The sequence below is a fragment of the Microcaecilia unicolor genome, chromosome 8 (assembly GCF_901765095.1).
Source record: "Microcaecilia unicolor chromosome 8, aMicUni1.1, whole genome shotgun sequence".
NCBI lineage: Eukaryota > Metazoa > Chordata > Amphibia > Gymnophiona > Siphonopidae > Microcaecilia > Microcaecilia unicolor.
Genome location: NC_044038.1, coordinates 130,105,309 through 130,120,799, shown reverse-complemented (window position 1 = coordinate 130,120,799; position 15,491 = coordinate 130,105,309). Strand labels below are relative to the sequence as shown.

At 42.9% G+C, this 15,491-nt stretch overlaps 1 protein-coding gene and 1 long non-coding RNA gene across 2 annotated transcripts in view; one reads left to right on the top strand and one right to left on the bottom strand.

Moving 5' to 3' along the window:
• LOC115476563 overlaps positions 1-14,072 on the bottom strand; it is a 15,815-nt gene extending 1,743 nt beyond the window's left edge. Inside the window, exons 1-2 of the long non-coding RNA XR_003943198.1 lie at positions 14,063-14,072; positions 10,827-10,829 (exon numbers count right to left, since the gene is read on the bottom strand). This is a non-coding gene — a long non-coding RNA (uncharacterized LOC115476563). The remainder of the gene's footprint in view (positions 1-10,826; positions 10,830-14,062) is intronic.
• Positions 1-15,491, top strand: part of SIL1 (SIL1 nucleotide exchange factor) — a 696,897-nt gene that overhangs the window by 495,097 nt on the left and 186,309 nt on the right. The window lies entirely within an intron of this gene.

Below are 15,491 nucleotides of genomic sequence, written 5' to 3'. Positions count from 1 at the left end.
CATGGTTCTCAAGACAGTGCTCTAACCATTAAGCTGCTACTCCAGATAAGCTTTTTTCAGAAATTGCTTTAACAATGCCCATTATAAGTTAAATAGTCACCACCTGTGTCTAATTACAGTCATTAAGCTGATTTGAATATTCCTGAAGAATCAAGCTATTTTTGTTTTATAAATAATTTGAAGTAAAGATTGGAGTTGCTGAAAAAATGCCAGGATATATTATTTAAAGACATATTGAAGGAAGGCTATGAGAAAATTTCATTATGTTTGAATATCCTTTGCATGTCCACAGCAGAAGCAGGAAGATACCCTCTACGGAAATCCAAACACAGAAACCAAAGCAGGAGTAGAGAATGACACAATGACCAAATCCACCTCGGAGATGTAGTTCAAAGCAGATTTATTAAAGCACCAAAGCAAAAGGACCTGACACAGGCCATGTTTCGGCAGACGCAGCCAGCTGCCTCTGTGGTCACTAAGCACAACTTAAGACACAGAGATAACTAAGAGCAATGTCTGGTGCAGAAGACAAAGCCAGTAAAAGCAGCAGCCTCCATAGTGCTGCAATGTGGACGGTATGTGGACAATTCACAGGTCAGCATTAAGCCAGTCCTTCAATCAGGCCGTCCCTCCAAAGACAAAAGCTATAAGCTAAGGAAAATGCTGAAGAAGGTCACTGTGAGGCCTAAAATTATTTTCAGTGAACTACAGCAGTCTCTGGCTGAGACTGTGGGAATGTTGGCTGTTCAACAAATTCAAAATTACTCCTCTAATGGCTGGTTGCTTGTTTCACCCAGATGATCACCTAGAGCAGTACTTTTCAGCTCAGTCTTCAGGGCACACCCATCCAGTAAGGTTTTCAGGATATTAACAATAAATACTCCAACTGGCAGAGAGAGCAAATAATTAGAGACCAAAGACTGCAGAGGGGAAGCCAAAGTAAAATTAGGAAGCAATCAAAAGAAGGGCAGATGTTGTTACTCTCCACAAAAGCGGATATAAGGAGGAGGTTGGGAACTACAGGCCAGTAAGTCTGGCTTCTGTGGTAAGCAAAGTAATGGAGATGCTTTTAAATGAAGAATAGTGAAGTTTCTGTAATCCAATGGATTGCAAGACTTGAGGCAGTATGGCTTCACTAGAGACAGGTCTTGTCAGACATATCAAAAAGTACAAAGACCAAGGGACAGTCAATGAAATTATATGGAAATACTTTAAAAACAAATAGGAGGAAATATTTTTTTACTCAAAGAATAGTAAAGCTCTGAAACTCGTTGCCGGAGGATGTGATAATAGCAGTTAGTGATCTGGGTTTTTAAAAAAGTTTGGACGAGTTTCTAGAGCAAAGTCCATAGTCTATTATTGAGATGGACATGGGAGAAGCTACTGCTTGCCCCAGAATTAGTAGCATGAAATGCTGCTATACATTTGGGTTTCTGCCAGGTACTTGTAACCTGGATTGGCCACTGTTGAAGCAGGATACTAGGCTAGATGGACCATTGGTCTGACCCAATATGGATATTATGTCCGTAAATCTGATTAATTTGATTAGGCGACCAGAGAGTTGGAGCAAAGGATAGCACTAGATGTGGTGTATTTCTCCCTGTTGTTTAAATCCCAGTCAGGCTTTAGGCCTTATCGTACCAAGACAGGATTGAACACCTTTATATCTGATTTTAGGAAAGCAATCAGTCTAAGCTTTAAGTTTTTAGTGATGAAAGTCGATAAGTCAAATGCCTTTGACCTCATTGATCATGAGTTGCTTTTGGATCAATTTGGACTATGTAGAAAGGTTCACCAATGGTTCCACAGCTTTCTAAAATTTAGATCATATCAGAGTCAGGTTCTCTCTCACCATCCTGGTCTGCTGACTGCGGGATGCCACAGACCTTGCCACTATCTCCAATCCTGTTCAATGTTATGATGGCTCCCATTAGATGAGAGACTGGAGGCAGCAGGGTTCTGCACTTTCATTTATGCTGATGATGTCACAATCTAACTCCCTTTCAAGACTGGTCTTCCAGAAATTGTCCCTAAGATTAGGCTTGGCCTTGATTTATTGGAATCCTGGATTTCTGAATTTAAATTTAAGTTAAATAGAGAGAAGACTAATTTCTTGAAGTAACCACCCATTCAACCATACTGTAATAATAATTTTACCATTGACAAAACGACCTACTCCCCAGACACTACTCTTAGGGTACTAGTTGTATTAATTGACAGTCACCTCATGTTTGAGCTTCAGGTTTCCTCAATAGTGAAAAATCCTTCAGATCTCTTTGGAAGCTGAGAAGAATCAGATCATGTTTCTCACCTGACATCTTTAGACTGCTAGTTCAATCCTTGGCTTTAACTCAGTTTGATTACTTCAATTCCATCTATGCTGGGTGTAAGGAGGGTGTCCTAAAACGGCTGCAAATGGCCTAAAATAAAGCAGCTATAGGTATGTTTTGATAAAGCCATTCCATTATTATGCAAGCTGCACTGCTGCCCTTTAAAGCCACTGCCTGCCTTTAAAGCCAAAGCCAGGATTATTTTAAATTATGTGTTGTTGCCTTTCAAATATTATATGGCATGGCACCGGATTACATGCAGCCCTTAATAACTATTCCCTTACACAATATAACCTCTAGTTCTAGGGGACTACCTTAGACTTCATCTTCCAGATTGCAAGAGAGTGCACTATAAGTCAGTTCACTCCGCAGACTTTAGATACCAAGGTGCTAAATGGAGGAACTCACTGCCAATGGCAATCAAGAGTCAGCCTGATTACTTGGTATTTCGCAAAAGACTGAAAACTTTCCTCTTTGAGAGGTTTCTACCTCTTGATGGAGTATGTTAGATTGTAATTCACCATTGATGGTCTGTTATTTAGTTCTTATTTATGCTACACTGCTTGATATTTTGTTTATGGTATTGTAATCCTTACCTGTTGTTTTATTTATTGTGAGCCACATTGAACTCAATATGTTCAGGATAATGTGGGGTAAATGTCGAACTAAATAAAATAGCAAGGCCTTTGACATGGTTCTGCATAAACAACTAATAAAAAACTGAGTGCTGTCTGTAGGCTCGAAGGTGACGGTTAGAAACTGGTTGACTGGAACATAACAGAGGGTAGTGGAAAATGGAGCTCACTCTGAGGAAAGGAGTGTTACCAGTGGTGTGATGCAAGGTTCAATTCTGGGATCGGTTCTTTTTAATGTTTTTGTAAGTGATTGCTGAAGGGCTGTCTGGTAAGGTTTCTCTCTTTGCAGATAATACTAAAGTCTGTAATAGGTTAGACACCACTGATGGTGTGGATAAGAGGAGGAGGGATGTAGGGAAACTTGAAGAATGGTCCAGAATTTGGAAGCTAGGATTTAATGCTAAAAATGCAAAGTTATGCATTTGGGCTTCAAAATCCTGAGTGTATAGCACAGATTATGGGCGAGTAGTGGGAATTAAAGCTGATGCTGGACAGACTTCTACAATCTGTGTCCTGCAAATGGCACAAGACAGGGGAAGCTTCAGCAACTCCAGGGTTGTAGATCACTTTATTGTCATGTGCTGCGAGTGAGGGTGCTATGCAACTCAGGGTACGGAGAAGACATCTTGACTGATAAGTTGAATACTGTCAGCAATACTTGGGGATTATATATGGTTATAACCAAAACTCCATCATGTTTTGTAGCTTATATGGTTGGCATGGTGGAGATTAGACAGCCAGTGTTTATGTATGGGTGGCTGAGGCCTGCACAGAGTGGCAGGCACAGCTCTGGCCACCTTATTGGGCAAACTAGATGGACCATGCAGGTCTTTATCTGCTGTAATTTACTGTGTTACTGTTTGTAAGCAGTGAAGAACTTTTGTGCATGAAAGAGGAACAGGACTTGGGTGCGACCACGCCTTCAAAAAGATATAAATGGTCAGTGGTCTTCATCACAAAGCATATAGGGACAGATTTAAAGATCTCTTTACGTATACTTTTGAAGATAGGCGGGAGAGTGGAGATATGATAGAGATGTTTAAATGGCTCTGTGACAAATGCAGAGGAGGTGAGTCTCTTTCAGTTGAAAGGAAGGTCTGGAATGAGGTGGCATAGGATGAAGGTGAAAGGGGACGGACTTGGGAGTAACCTGAGAATATACTTCGTCACAGAAAGGATGGTGAAGTCACGTGATGCCATGTCTGTGAGAAGACGCTGAGAAACACTTCTCCGGCCACCCTGCCACAAAGCCTTCTTTAAATATTGCCTCTCCTACTGCAAATCATATCGTCTCACATAGGACACTTGCCACAAGCTACCTGAGAAGGCAGAGCGGAACATAGACAGCGGAATGGCAGCGAAGGCGCTTCGTAGTGTCAGAGAATGAGGGAAAGCTACAGGCAACAAAATTGCGGATCCCTCTAGCCCCACGGACCATAAGTACATAAGCACCGCCATACTGGGAAAAGAGCAAGGGTCCATCAAGCCCAGCATCCTGTCTCCGACAGCGGCCAATCCAGGCTTCAAGAACCCGGCACCCCCCCCCCCCCCCCCTCAAAAAAAAAAAATTTAATAATGTTCAAAGGACTTTTCCCTCAGGAATCTGTCCAAACCCCCTTTAAATTCCGTAAGGCCAGCTGCTGTCACTACATTCTCCAGCAACGAGTTCCAGAGTCTAACTATACGCTGAGTAAAGAAAAACTTTCTCCTATTTGTTTTAAATCTACCATATTCTAGCTTCGTTTTGTTGTTGTTTGAAAGTGTAAACAAACGCTTCACATCTGTCTGCTCTAATCCGCTCATTATCTTGTAGACTTGCTTCATATCACCCCTCAGCTGCCTTTTCTCCAAGCTGAAGAGCCCTAATCTTCTCAGCCTTTCCTCATAGGGAAGTCGTTCCATTCCCTTTATCAAGGTAATAAATAGAAATGAGACAAAATAAAGAAAATAAGATGATAGCTTTTTTAATGGACTAACAATACATTTCTTGATGAGCTCTCAAAAGCAACCCCCCCCCCCCCCCCCTAGTCCAGAAACTCAGAAATGAGCAAATGATTTCATCAGCTTGGATTGTGGAAATGACCACCGCATTGGAAGTCTTGCTGGATAAGCATCTTAGCCCCATCGATGCGAAATTAGGGACACTTCAAACACAACTATCTGAAACGAGTCACAAATTTTCCTCTTACCAGGCTCGAACAATTGACGTGGAAGACTCTGTCATTGTGGTGGAGGACTCCCAGGAGAACCTGGCCAAACAAGTAAAGGCCTTGGTAGACAAAGTGGAGGACTTGGAAAACAGGGCTAGGAGGACCAATCTGCGATTGCTGGAGATTCCAGAATCTGTGTGAGACAATGAATTGGTTGGCTTTCTAGAGTTATGATTGGCAAAAGAGCTAGCCCTGTCGGAATGTTATGGGCCGCTGAGAGTGGAAAGAGCTCATAGGCTGGGAACCTGCTAAGCTGCTACTACCAGGCCACGGGTGGTGATACTAAAGATCTTGAATTTTTTGCTCATAAAACAGCAATACTGCACACCATATGAGCAGGTAAACAACTGACATATGAAACAAGCGCATACTCTACTTCCAAGACTGTTTCATGCATGTGGTGGTCAACAGAGAGCTTTCAGTCCTGTATGCTCCAAGCTGTTTCAACTTAAAAACTTAGGGGGGGCAACTGAGAGGGTAAAAACTGTACAACAGGCATGGACGCTGTTCAAAAATACCATCCTGGAGGCCCAGGCCAAACATATTCCGCGAATTAGAAAAGAAAGACAGAAGTCCAAAAGACAGCTGGCATGGTTGAAAAGTGAGGTGAAGGAAGCTGTTAGGGCTAAAAGAAATGCCTTCAGAAAATGGAAGAAGGAACCATCTGAAATAACAATAAGCAGCATAAGGAGTGTTAAAGCAAAAGCAAGGCGCAGATAAAGAAGGCCAAGAGGGATTACGAAAAAAAGATAGCAGAGGCAAAAAAAACATAGTAAAACTTTTTTCGGTATATTAAAAGCAGGCAGCCGGCAAAAGAATCGGTTGGGCCGCTGGATGACCAAGGGGGTAGAAGAGGCGATCAAGGAAGATAAAGACGTAGCGGAGAGATTGAATGAATTCTTTGCTTCGGTCTTCACCGAGGAAGATTTGGGTGCGATACCGGTGTCGGAAATGGTATTTCAAGCGGACGAGTCGGAGAGAAACTTACTGACTTCACGGTGAACCTGGAGGACGTAATGGGGCAGTTCAGCAAACTGAAGAGTAGCAAATCTCTTGAACCGGATGGTATTCATCCTAGAGTACTGATAGAACTGAAAAATGAGCTTGCGGAGCCACTGTTAGTAATATGCAATTTATCCTTAAAATCGAGCGTGGTACTGGAAGATTAGAGGGTGGCCAATGTAACGCTGATTTTTTAAAAAGGTTCCAGGGGAGATCCGGGAAATTATAGACCGGTGAGTCTGACGTTGGTGCCGGGGAAAATGGTAGAGGCTATTATCAAAAACAAAATTACAGAGCACATCCAGGGACATGGATTACTGAGACCAAGTCAGCACGGCTTTTGTGTGGGGAAATCTTGCCTGAACAATTTACTTCAATTCTTTGAAGGAGTAAACAAACATGGACAAAGGGGAGCCGGCTGATATCGTGTATCTGGATTTTCAAAAGGCGTTTGACAAGGTACCTCATGAAAGGCTACAGAGGAAATTGGAGGGTCATGGGATAGGAGAAAATGTCCTATTGTGGATTAAAAACTGGTTGAAGGATAGGAAGCAGAGAGTGGGGTTAAATGGGCAGTATTCACAATGGAGAAGGGTAGTTAGTGGGGTTCCTCAGGGGTCTGTGTTAGGACCGCTGCTTTTTAATATATTTATAAATGATTTAGAGATGGGAGTAACTAACGAGGTAATTAAATTTGCTGATGACACAAAGTTATTCAAAGTCGTTAACTCGCGACAGGATTGTGAAAAATTACAGAAGGACCTTACGAGACTGGGAGACTGGGTGGCTAGATGGCAGATGACGTTTAATGTGAGCAAGTGTAAGGTGATGCATGTGGGGAAAAAAGAACCCAAATTATAGCTACGTCATGCAAGGTTCCACGTTAGGAGTTACGGACCAAGAAAGGGTGTCGTCGTCGTGGTCGATAATACACTGAAACCGTCTGCTCAGTATGCTGCTGCGGCTCAGAAAGCGAATAGAATGTTGGGTATTATTAGGAAAGGTATGGAAAACAGGTGTGAGAATGTTATAATACCGTTGTATCGCTCCATGGTGCGACCGCACCTTGAGTATTGTGTTCAATTCTGGTCGCCGCATCTCAAGAAAGATATAGTAGAATTGGAAAAGGTGCAGCGAAGGGCGACTAAAATGATAGCGGGGATGGGACGACTTCCCTATGAAGAAAGAGTAAGTAGGCTAGGGCTTTTCAGCTTGGAGAAGAGACAGCTGAGGGGAGACATTATAGAGGTATATAAAATAATGAATGGAGTGGAACAGGTGGATGTGAATCGTTTATTCACGCTTTCCAAAAATACTAGGACTAGGGGCATGCGATGAAACTACAGTGTAGTAAATTTAAAACAAATCGGAGAAAATATTTCTTCACCCAGTGCATAATTAAACTCTGGAATTCGTTGCCGGAGAATGTGGTGAAAGCAGTTAGCTTAGCAGAGTTTAAAAAGGGGTTAGACGGTTTCCTAAAGGACAAGTCCATAAACCACTACTAAATGGACTTGGGGAAAAATCCACAATTCCAGGAATAACATGTATAGAATGTTTGTACGTTTGGGAAGCTTGCCAGGTGCCCTTGGCCTGGATTGGCCGCTGTCGTGGACAGGATGCTGGGCTCGATGGCCCCTTGGAGGCATATTTTCAAAGCACTTAGCCTTCCAAAGTTCCATAGGTTTCTATGGAACTTTGGAAGGCTAAGTGCTTTGAAAATATACCTCTTGGTCTTTTCCCAGTGTGGCATTACTTATGTACGTTTTGCGCACTTGTTCCCAGCTAAGCTCTGGGTAAGTTACAGCAATGATCCGTATTTATGATACCGTAGTGGAGGTGCGTGGACTACTTAAGCATAGAAGCAGGGGAAAGCGACTCTTCCATTCCTAACAATTGACTTCAACCACATCTGACTAATTAGCATTAAGTTTCGCTAAATGGAGACAGTTCTAAGGTATATTTCTTCCTACTGTGACTCTTGAATTAAAGTGGAGCTATTAATACTCTTCTATACTGCATCTGTACTGCTTTTTAATTTATTGTGAAGGGCCGTACTGTTTAAGGAGACAGCTCCACATTGCCTTTTCCATGCTCTAGCTCGACAAGGGAATTGTGACTACCCAACTTATGAATCTCATACAACCTCTTTAGTGGTTTGTTGGGGGGTGGGGGGGGGGGAGATTTTAATTCTGTGTGGAATCAGACCGTGGATAAATTCCTTTTCTCAGTTTCTGCATATCTTCACTCCAGTAGAAATTTACCTAATATGTGCCATCAGTTAGATCTAATAGATGTATTGTGGGTTCTCCACCCTCAAGAGAAGGACTACACTCATCTATCTCGAGCACACTCCACACAGGCTCGGATAGATTATTTGTTGATTTCCAGACAGCTATTTGGATCTGTGGTTATGGCAACTATAGGGCCATATGTTATTTCCGACATGCTTGTGTATCGATGGAATGGAGTCCAAGAAAAAGAGCCCCGCAGGGTGGTCACTGGGTTTTTCCCCTGAAGGCGGCATAGCCATAATATATAAATCCGAGTTCACTATCACAACCACAGCTGAAACCATCCTACCCCAACTCAAAATTGCATCGGTTAGAATCATTCACCCAAACCTGCAGGAACACCTTAACGCAATCCTACTCTACAGACTGCCAGGTAGATGGACTTCATCTCGAACACATGCATCTCTGCCTCAAACCTCATCATAATAGGTGACATCAACCTGCACCTAGAAGAACTCACTTCAACAAGCACCCAAGAATTCAAAGAATTCCTTCAACTATGGGACCTTTACATACATACCAAAGGCACAACCAACACACACCAAAGGACATACACTAGACATTATTGCATATAGATTCGACCCAGACCAAAACATTATACCAGCAGATTCAAAATGGACACCCACACTGTGTTCAGATCACTATAAAGCATACTTCTCCCTCCAATGGCGAACGAAAACCACAATCAAAAAACAAGAACGAAAAAACCTACACCACGAGAGGAAAATAGACCCGGTAATATTCTGGCAACAGATGTACCATAACAAATGGACAACAAAGGCAGGCACAACAAAATTTCTCCTACAATGGGACGATAGATGGAAAACAATATTAGACAAAATCGCCCCAATCCAAACCAGAACCACACGTAGAAAGAACTCATTACCGTGGTTCAACAAAGAACTGAAAAAACTCAAAACACAAGTTAGGAAATTAGAACGCGCATGGACTAAAAGGAAAGATGATCCCTCACTTAATGAATGGAAACAACTCCGGAGAAAATATAAATACACCATTAGACAGACCAAAAGACTATATTACAAAAATGAAATTGGACCAAATTACAAGGACACACACAAACTTTTCCAACTTGTGAATAAACTGCTAAATACCACTCCAGTCACGAACAACAGCACAGACACTCCAGAGGCAGAAAACCTTGCGAAATACTTCAAAGAGAAAATAATACAACTCCGACTCAAAATACCTACCAGCTCCATCGAATCCGCTACTTTATTAGACTGCCTAGACCCGAACCCTGGAGAATACCCAGCAGATAGGATCTGGAATGAATTTGAAACAATATCGGAAGATCTTATCTCCCAAACGCTTAAAAGATACGCCAAATCTCATTGCAATCTAGATATATGCCCAAATAACCTTATGAAATCAGTCCCCCAACACTTCATCACAGAGCTAACGAAACACGTGAATTTTGTGCTACAAAATGGACTCTTCCCAAAGGAGAAAGGAAACATTCTACTCACCCCCATACCCAAAGACGCAAAGAAAAATGCGAGCGAACTAACCAACTATAGACCAGTTGCAGCCATTCCCTTAATAACCAAAGTAACAGAAGGAATGGTAACCAAACAACTCACAGATTATCTAAACAAATTCTCTATACTGCACGACTCCCAATCAGGATTTTGTTCTAATCACAGAAACAGTATTAGTTACGCTCATGATGAAATTCAAACAAACGATTGCAACCGGCAAGAACATATTACTTCTACAATTCAACATGTCCAGCGCCTTCAATATGGTCGACCATGGAATCCTACTACACATCCTGGAATACTTTGGCATCAGAGGCAATGTTCTTAACTGGTTTAAAGGATTCTTAACCACATGCTCATATCAAGTCACATCAAAATCGACTACATCAACCGCATGGACACCTGAATGTGGAGTTCCACAAGGATCTCCCCTTTCACTGACTATATTCAACCTAATGATGACACCTCTGGCCAAACAACTATCCAACCAGAACCTCAACCCATACATTTATGCCGATGATGTAACGATTTACATCCCATTCAATCAAGACCTAAAAGAAATTTCCAACGACATCAACCAAAGCCTGCAAATCATGCACTCCTGGGCAGATGCCTTTCAGCTAAAACTCAATTCAGAAAAAACCCAATGCCTAGTACTTACCTCTCAATACAACACGAGCAAATTCACCACCATCAACACACCAAAGATAAACCTACCTATCTCGGACACCTTGAAATTCCTTGGTGTCACCATTGATCGACACCTAACACTTGATAATCACGCGAAAAACACAACCAAAAAGATGTTCCAATCAATGTGGAAATTAAAAAGAGTAAGACCATTCTTCCCGAGGACCGTCTTCCGTAATCTGGTTCAATCTTTAGTCCTCAGTCATCTAGACTACTGCAACTCACTCTACGTTGGCTGCAAGGAGCAAATACTCAAAAAACTCCAAACAGCCCAGAACACGGCAGCCAGACTCATATTTGGCAAACCAAAATATGAGAGTGCAAAACCCCTATGAGAGAAGTTACACTGGCTCCCACTCAAAGAACGCATCACGTTCAAAGTATGTACCCTAGTACACAAAATCATCCATGGCGATGCCCCAGCATACATGTCAGACTTGATAGACCTACCATCCAGGAATGCAAAAAAATCTTCTCGCACATTCCTCAATCTTCATTTCCCCAACTGCAAAGGTCTAAAGTACAAACTAATGCACGCATCAACCTTCTCTTACATGAGCGCACAGCTCTGGAACGCATTACCACGTAACCTGAAAGCGGTCCATGAACTAACCAACTTCCGGAAGCTACTGAAGACCCATCTCTTTGACAAGACCTATCACAAAGACCAAGTCATGTGAAACTCACACTTATACCATGAATGTAAATCAAGGCCTCCTGTCTCTTACTTTTATGCTTTCCATTACCATCCAACACAAACCCTGCTGTAACTCCAAATGCCTAACCTCTTCTCATTTCCACTATCCATGATGTATTGTAAGCCACATTGAGCCTGCAAAGAGGTGGGATAATGTGGGATACAAATGCAATAAATAAATAAATAAAAATAAATAAATAAACTCTATAAATATCCAATCTTTCAAGACAGATTTCTTAACTATTGGAGGGACTATAGAACCCACAATGCAAGTCACGAAGCTGATCCAGTGATCTACTGAGAAGCTGCGAAAGTTGTTCTACAGGGGGGAATTATCAGCTACACACCCATCATGTTAGGAAGGCTAGAAACCAGGAGATCCTGAGACTAAGCCGCCAACTCTTTGTGGCCCGCCAACACTTCAGTCACATGCATAATACCGCACATAAACAAAAGTTTTGGAACTCCAGCGGCACTTAATTAATTCCTGCATCAGCGGGCTACTAAATCGCAGGCCTATTACAGATACATGCTACATTGTCATGGTAATAAAACAGGCCGGTTGTTGGCTAATTTAATCAAAATTAGGGGGTTCGGCCTAAGATATTGACTATGCGTACAGAGAAGGGGGATAGCATTCACACAGATGTGGAAATTTGTAGAATATTCCACTCTTACTAATATTCCACTCTTATTAATATTCCATCGGATGAGGGACTACCATGTGACTTATACTTAAATAATTTGACTTTGCCCACATTGAGTCCAGAATTGCGCACCGCTTTAAACTAACCAATACAGGCGGATGAGGTATATCTAGCCATTCGGCAGAGCCCCGACAAAGGCCCCAGGTACGGATGGGTTCCGCACTGAATTCTATAAACTTTGGGGTGAGAAGATTGTACCACCCCTTACGAATCTGTTTAACACCCTGATGGATGCTGAAGCACTGCCCTCTTTGCGTAACGTAGCACAAATTATAGTCCTTCCTAAACTGGGGCGTGATCCAACCATCCCTGAATCATACTGACTGATCTCATAGTAACATAGTAGATGACGGCAGAAAAGACCTACATGGTCCATCTAGTCTGCCCAAGATAAACTCATATCTTGAATTTGTACCTGTCTTTTTCAGGGCACAGACCGTATAAGTCTGCCCAGCAGTATTTCCCGCCTCCCAACCACCAGTCCCGTCTCCCATCACCGGCTCTGGTACAGACCGTATAAGTCTGACCTCCCCTATCCTAGCCTCCCAACCACCAACCCCTCTTCCCCACCTGCTCCGCCACCCAATTCAGCAAAGCTTCTGAGGATCCATTCCTGCTGCACAGGATTCCTTTATGCATATCCCACGCATGTTTGAATTCCGTTACCGTTTTCATCTCCACCACTTCCCGCGGGAGGGCATTCCAAGCATCCACCACCCTCTCCGTGAAAAAATACTTCCTGACATCTTTTTTGAGTCTGCCCCCTTCAATCTCATTTCATGTCCTCTTGTTCTACCGCCTTCCCATCTCCGGAAAAGATTTTTTTGCGGATTAATACCTTTCAAGTATTTGAACGACTGTATCATATCACCCCTGTTCCTCCTTTCCTCCAGGGTATACATGTTCAGGTCAGCAAGTCTTTGGTCATACATCTTGGAACGCAAATCCCATACCATTCTCGTAGCTTTTCTTTGCACCGCTTCCATTTTTTAACATCCTTCGCAAGGTACGGCCTCCAAAACTGAACACAATACTCCAGGTGGGGCCTCACCAACGACTTGTACAGGGGCATCAACACTTCCTTTCTTCTGCTGATCACACCTCTCTCTATACAGCCTAGCAACCTTCTCGCTACGGCCACCGCCTTGTCACACTGTTTCGTTGCCTTCAGATCCTCGGATACTATCACCCCAAGATCCCTCTCCCCCTCGGTACTTATCAGACTCTCACCGCCTAACACATAAGTCTCTCGTGGGTTTCTACTCCCTAAATGCATCACTTAGCATTTCTTCGCATTGAATTTTAATTGCCAAACCTTAGACCATTCTTCTAGCTTCCTCAGATCCCTTTTCATGCTTTCCACTCCCTCCCGGGTGTCCACTGTGTTGCAAATCTTAGTATCATCCGCAAATAGGTAAACTTTACCTTCTAACCCTTCGGCAATGTCACTTACAAATATATTGAACAGAATCGGCCACAGCACTGATCCCTGAGGCACTCCACTACTCACCTTTCCCTCCTCCGAGCGAACTCCATTTACCACCACCCTCTGTCGTCTGTCCGTCAACCAGTTCCTAATCCAGTTCACCACTTCGAGACCTATCTTCAGCCCATCTAGTTTATTTAAGAGCCTCCTGTGAGGAACCGTGTCAAAAGCTTTACTAAAATCTAAGTAGATTACGTCTATAGCACGTCGATGATTCAATTCTCCAGTTACCCAATCAAAGAATTCAATGAGATTCGTTTGGCACGATTTCCCTCTGGTAAAACCATGTTGTCTCGGATTTTGCAGCTTGTTGGCTTCTAGGAAATTCACTATCCTTTCCTTCAGCATGGCTTCCATTACTTTTCCAATAACCAAAGTGAGGCTTACCGGCCTGTAGTTTCCAGCTTCTTCCCTATCACCACTTTTGTGAAGAGGTACCACCTCCGCCGTTCTCCAGTCCCTCGGAACCTCTCCAGTCTCCAAGGATTTATTAAACAAATCTTTAAGAGGACCCGCCAGGACCTCTCTGAGCTCCCTCAATATTCTGGGGTGGATCCCGTCCGGTCCCATGGCTTTGTCCACCTTTAGCTTTCCAAGTTGTTGATACACACTCTCTTCCGTGAACGGTGCTATATCCATTCCATTCTCAGGTGTACTTTTGCCAGTCCCTCGCGGTCCTTCTCCAGGATTTTCTTCAGTGAAAACAGAACAAAAGTATCTATTTAGTAAATTGGCTTTTTCTTCATCATTATCTACATAGCGGTTCGCTGTATCTTTTAGTCTCACAATTCCCTTTTTAGTCCTTCTTCTTTCACTAATATACCTGAAGAAATTTTTGTTGCCCCTCCTTACATTTCTAGCCATTTGTTCTTCCGCTTGCGCCTTCGCCAGACGTACCTCTCTCTTGGCTTCTTTCAGTTTCATCCGGTATTCCTCCCCGTGTTCCTCTTCTTGAGATTTTCTATATTCTGGAACGCCAACTCTTTAGCCTTTATTTTCTCAGCCACTTGCTTGGAGAACCATATCGGTTTCCTTTTCCTCTTGCTTTTATTTACTCTCCTTACATAAAGGTCTGTGGCCCTATTTATTGCTTCTTTCAACCTGGACCACTGCCCTTCCACTTCCTGTTCGTCCTCCCAGCCCATCATCTCCTTCCTCAGGTATTCCCCCATTTTACTAAAGTCAGCACGCTTGAAATCCAGGACTTTGAGTTTAGAGTGGCCGCCCTCCACTTCAGCTGTTATATCAAACCAAACCATTTGATGGTCACTGTTTCCCAGATGTGCACACACTCGCACATTTGACACACTATTCCCATTTGTGAGCACCAGATCCAGCATCGCTCCCTCCCTCGTGGGTTCCGTCGCCATCTGTCTGAGCAGAGCACTTTGGAAAGCATCTACGATCTCTCTACTTCTTTCCGATTTGGCAGACTTCTGAATTATGAAGTAAAACTACTCGCAAAAATTATGGCCACTCGCCTGGCTCGTATCCTCCCTCGACTCACAGGTGGTATTTGTTAAGTGCCGTTCGATAGCTGAGAATCTCTGGAAAATACTGACTACCCTTGAATATCGATATAGAACAGATCTGCAGTCATTACTCATTATTTTTGACGCAGAAAAAGCTTTTGATTGGGTCCATTGGGATTTTCTTTATGCAACTTTAGACAGATTTGGTTTCTCGGGTCGCTTTCTATCAGCTGTTAGGGCATTGTACTTGCTACCAAAAGCTCGGTTAATGGTCAACAACATGGAGTCATCAGATATTTCTATCTTTCAGGGAATGAGGCCCTTCTTTTTGTATTGACCTTGGATCCCCCGCTCAGGGATATTATGTCTAATCTGTCCATCCACAGGGTGACGATAGGACCGGTCTGTTTCAAGGTGGCAGCCTTCACAGACGATCTTTTGGTTCATGTAACGCACCCCCTGTAGTCTT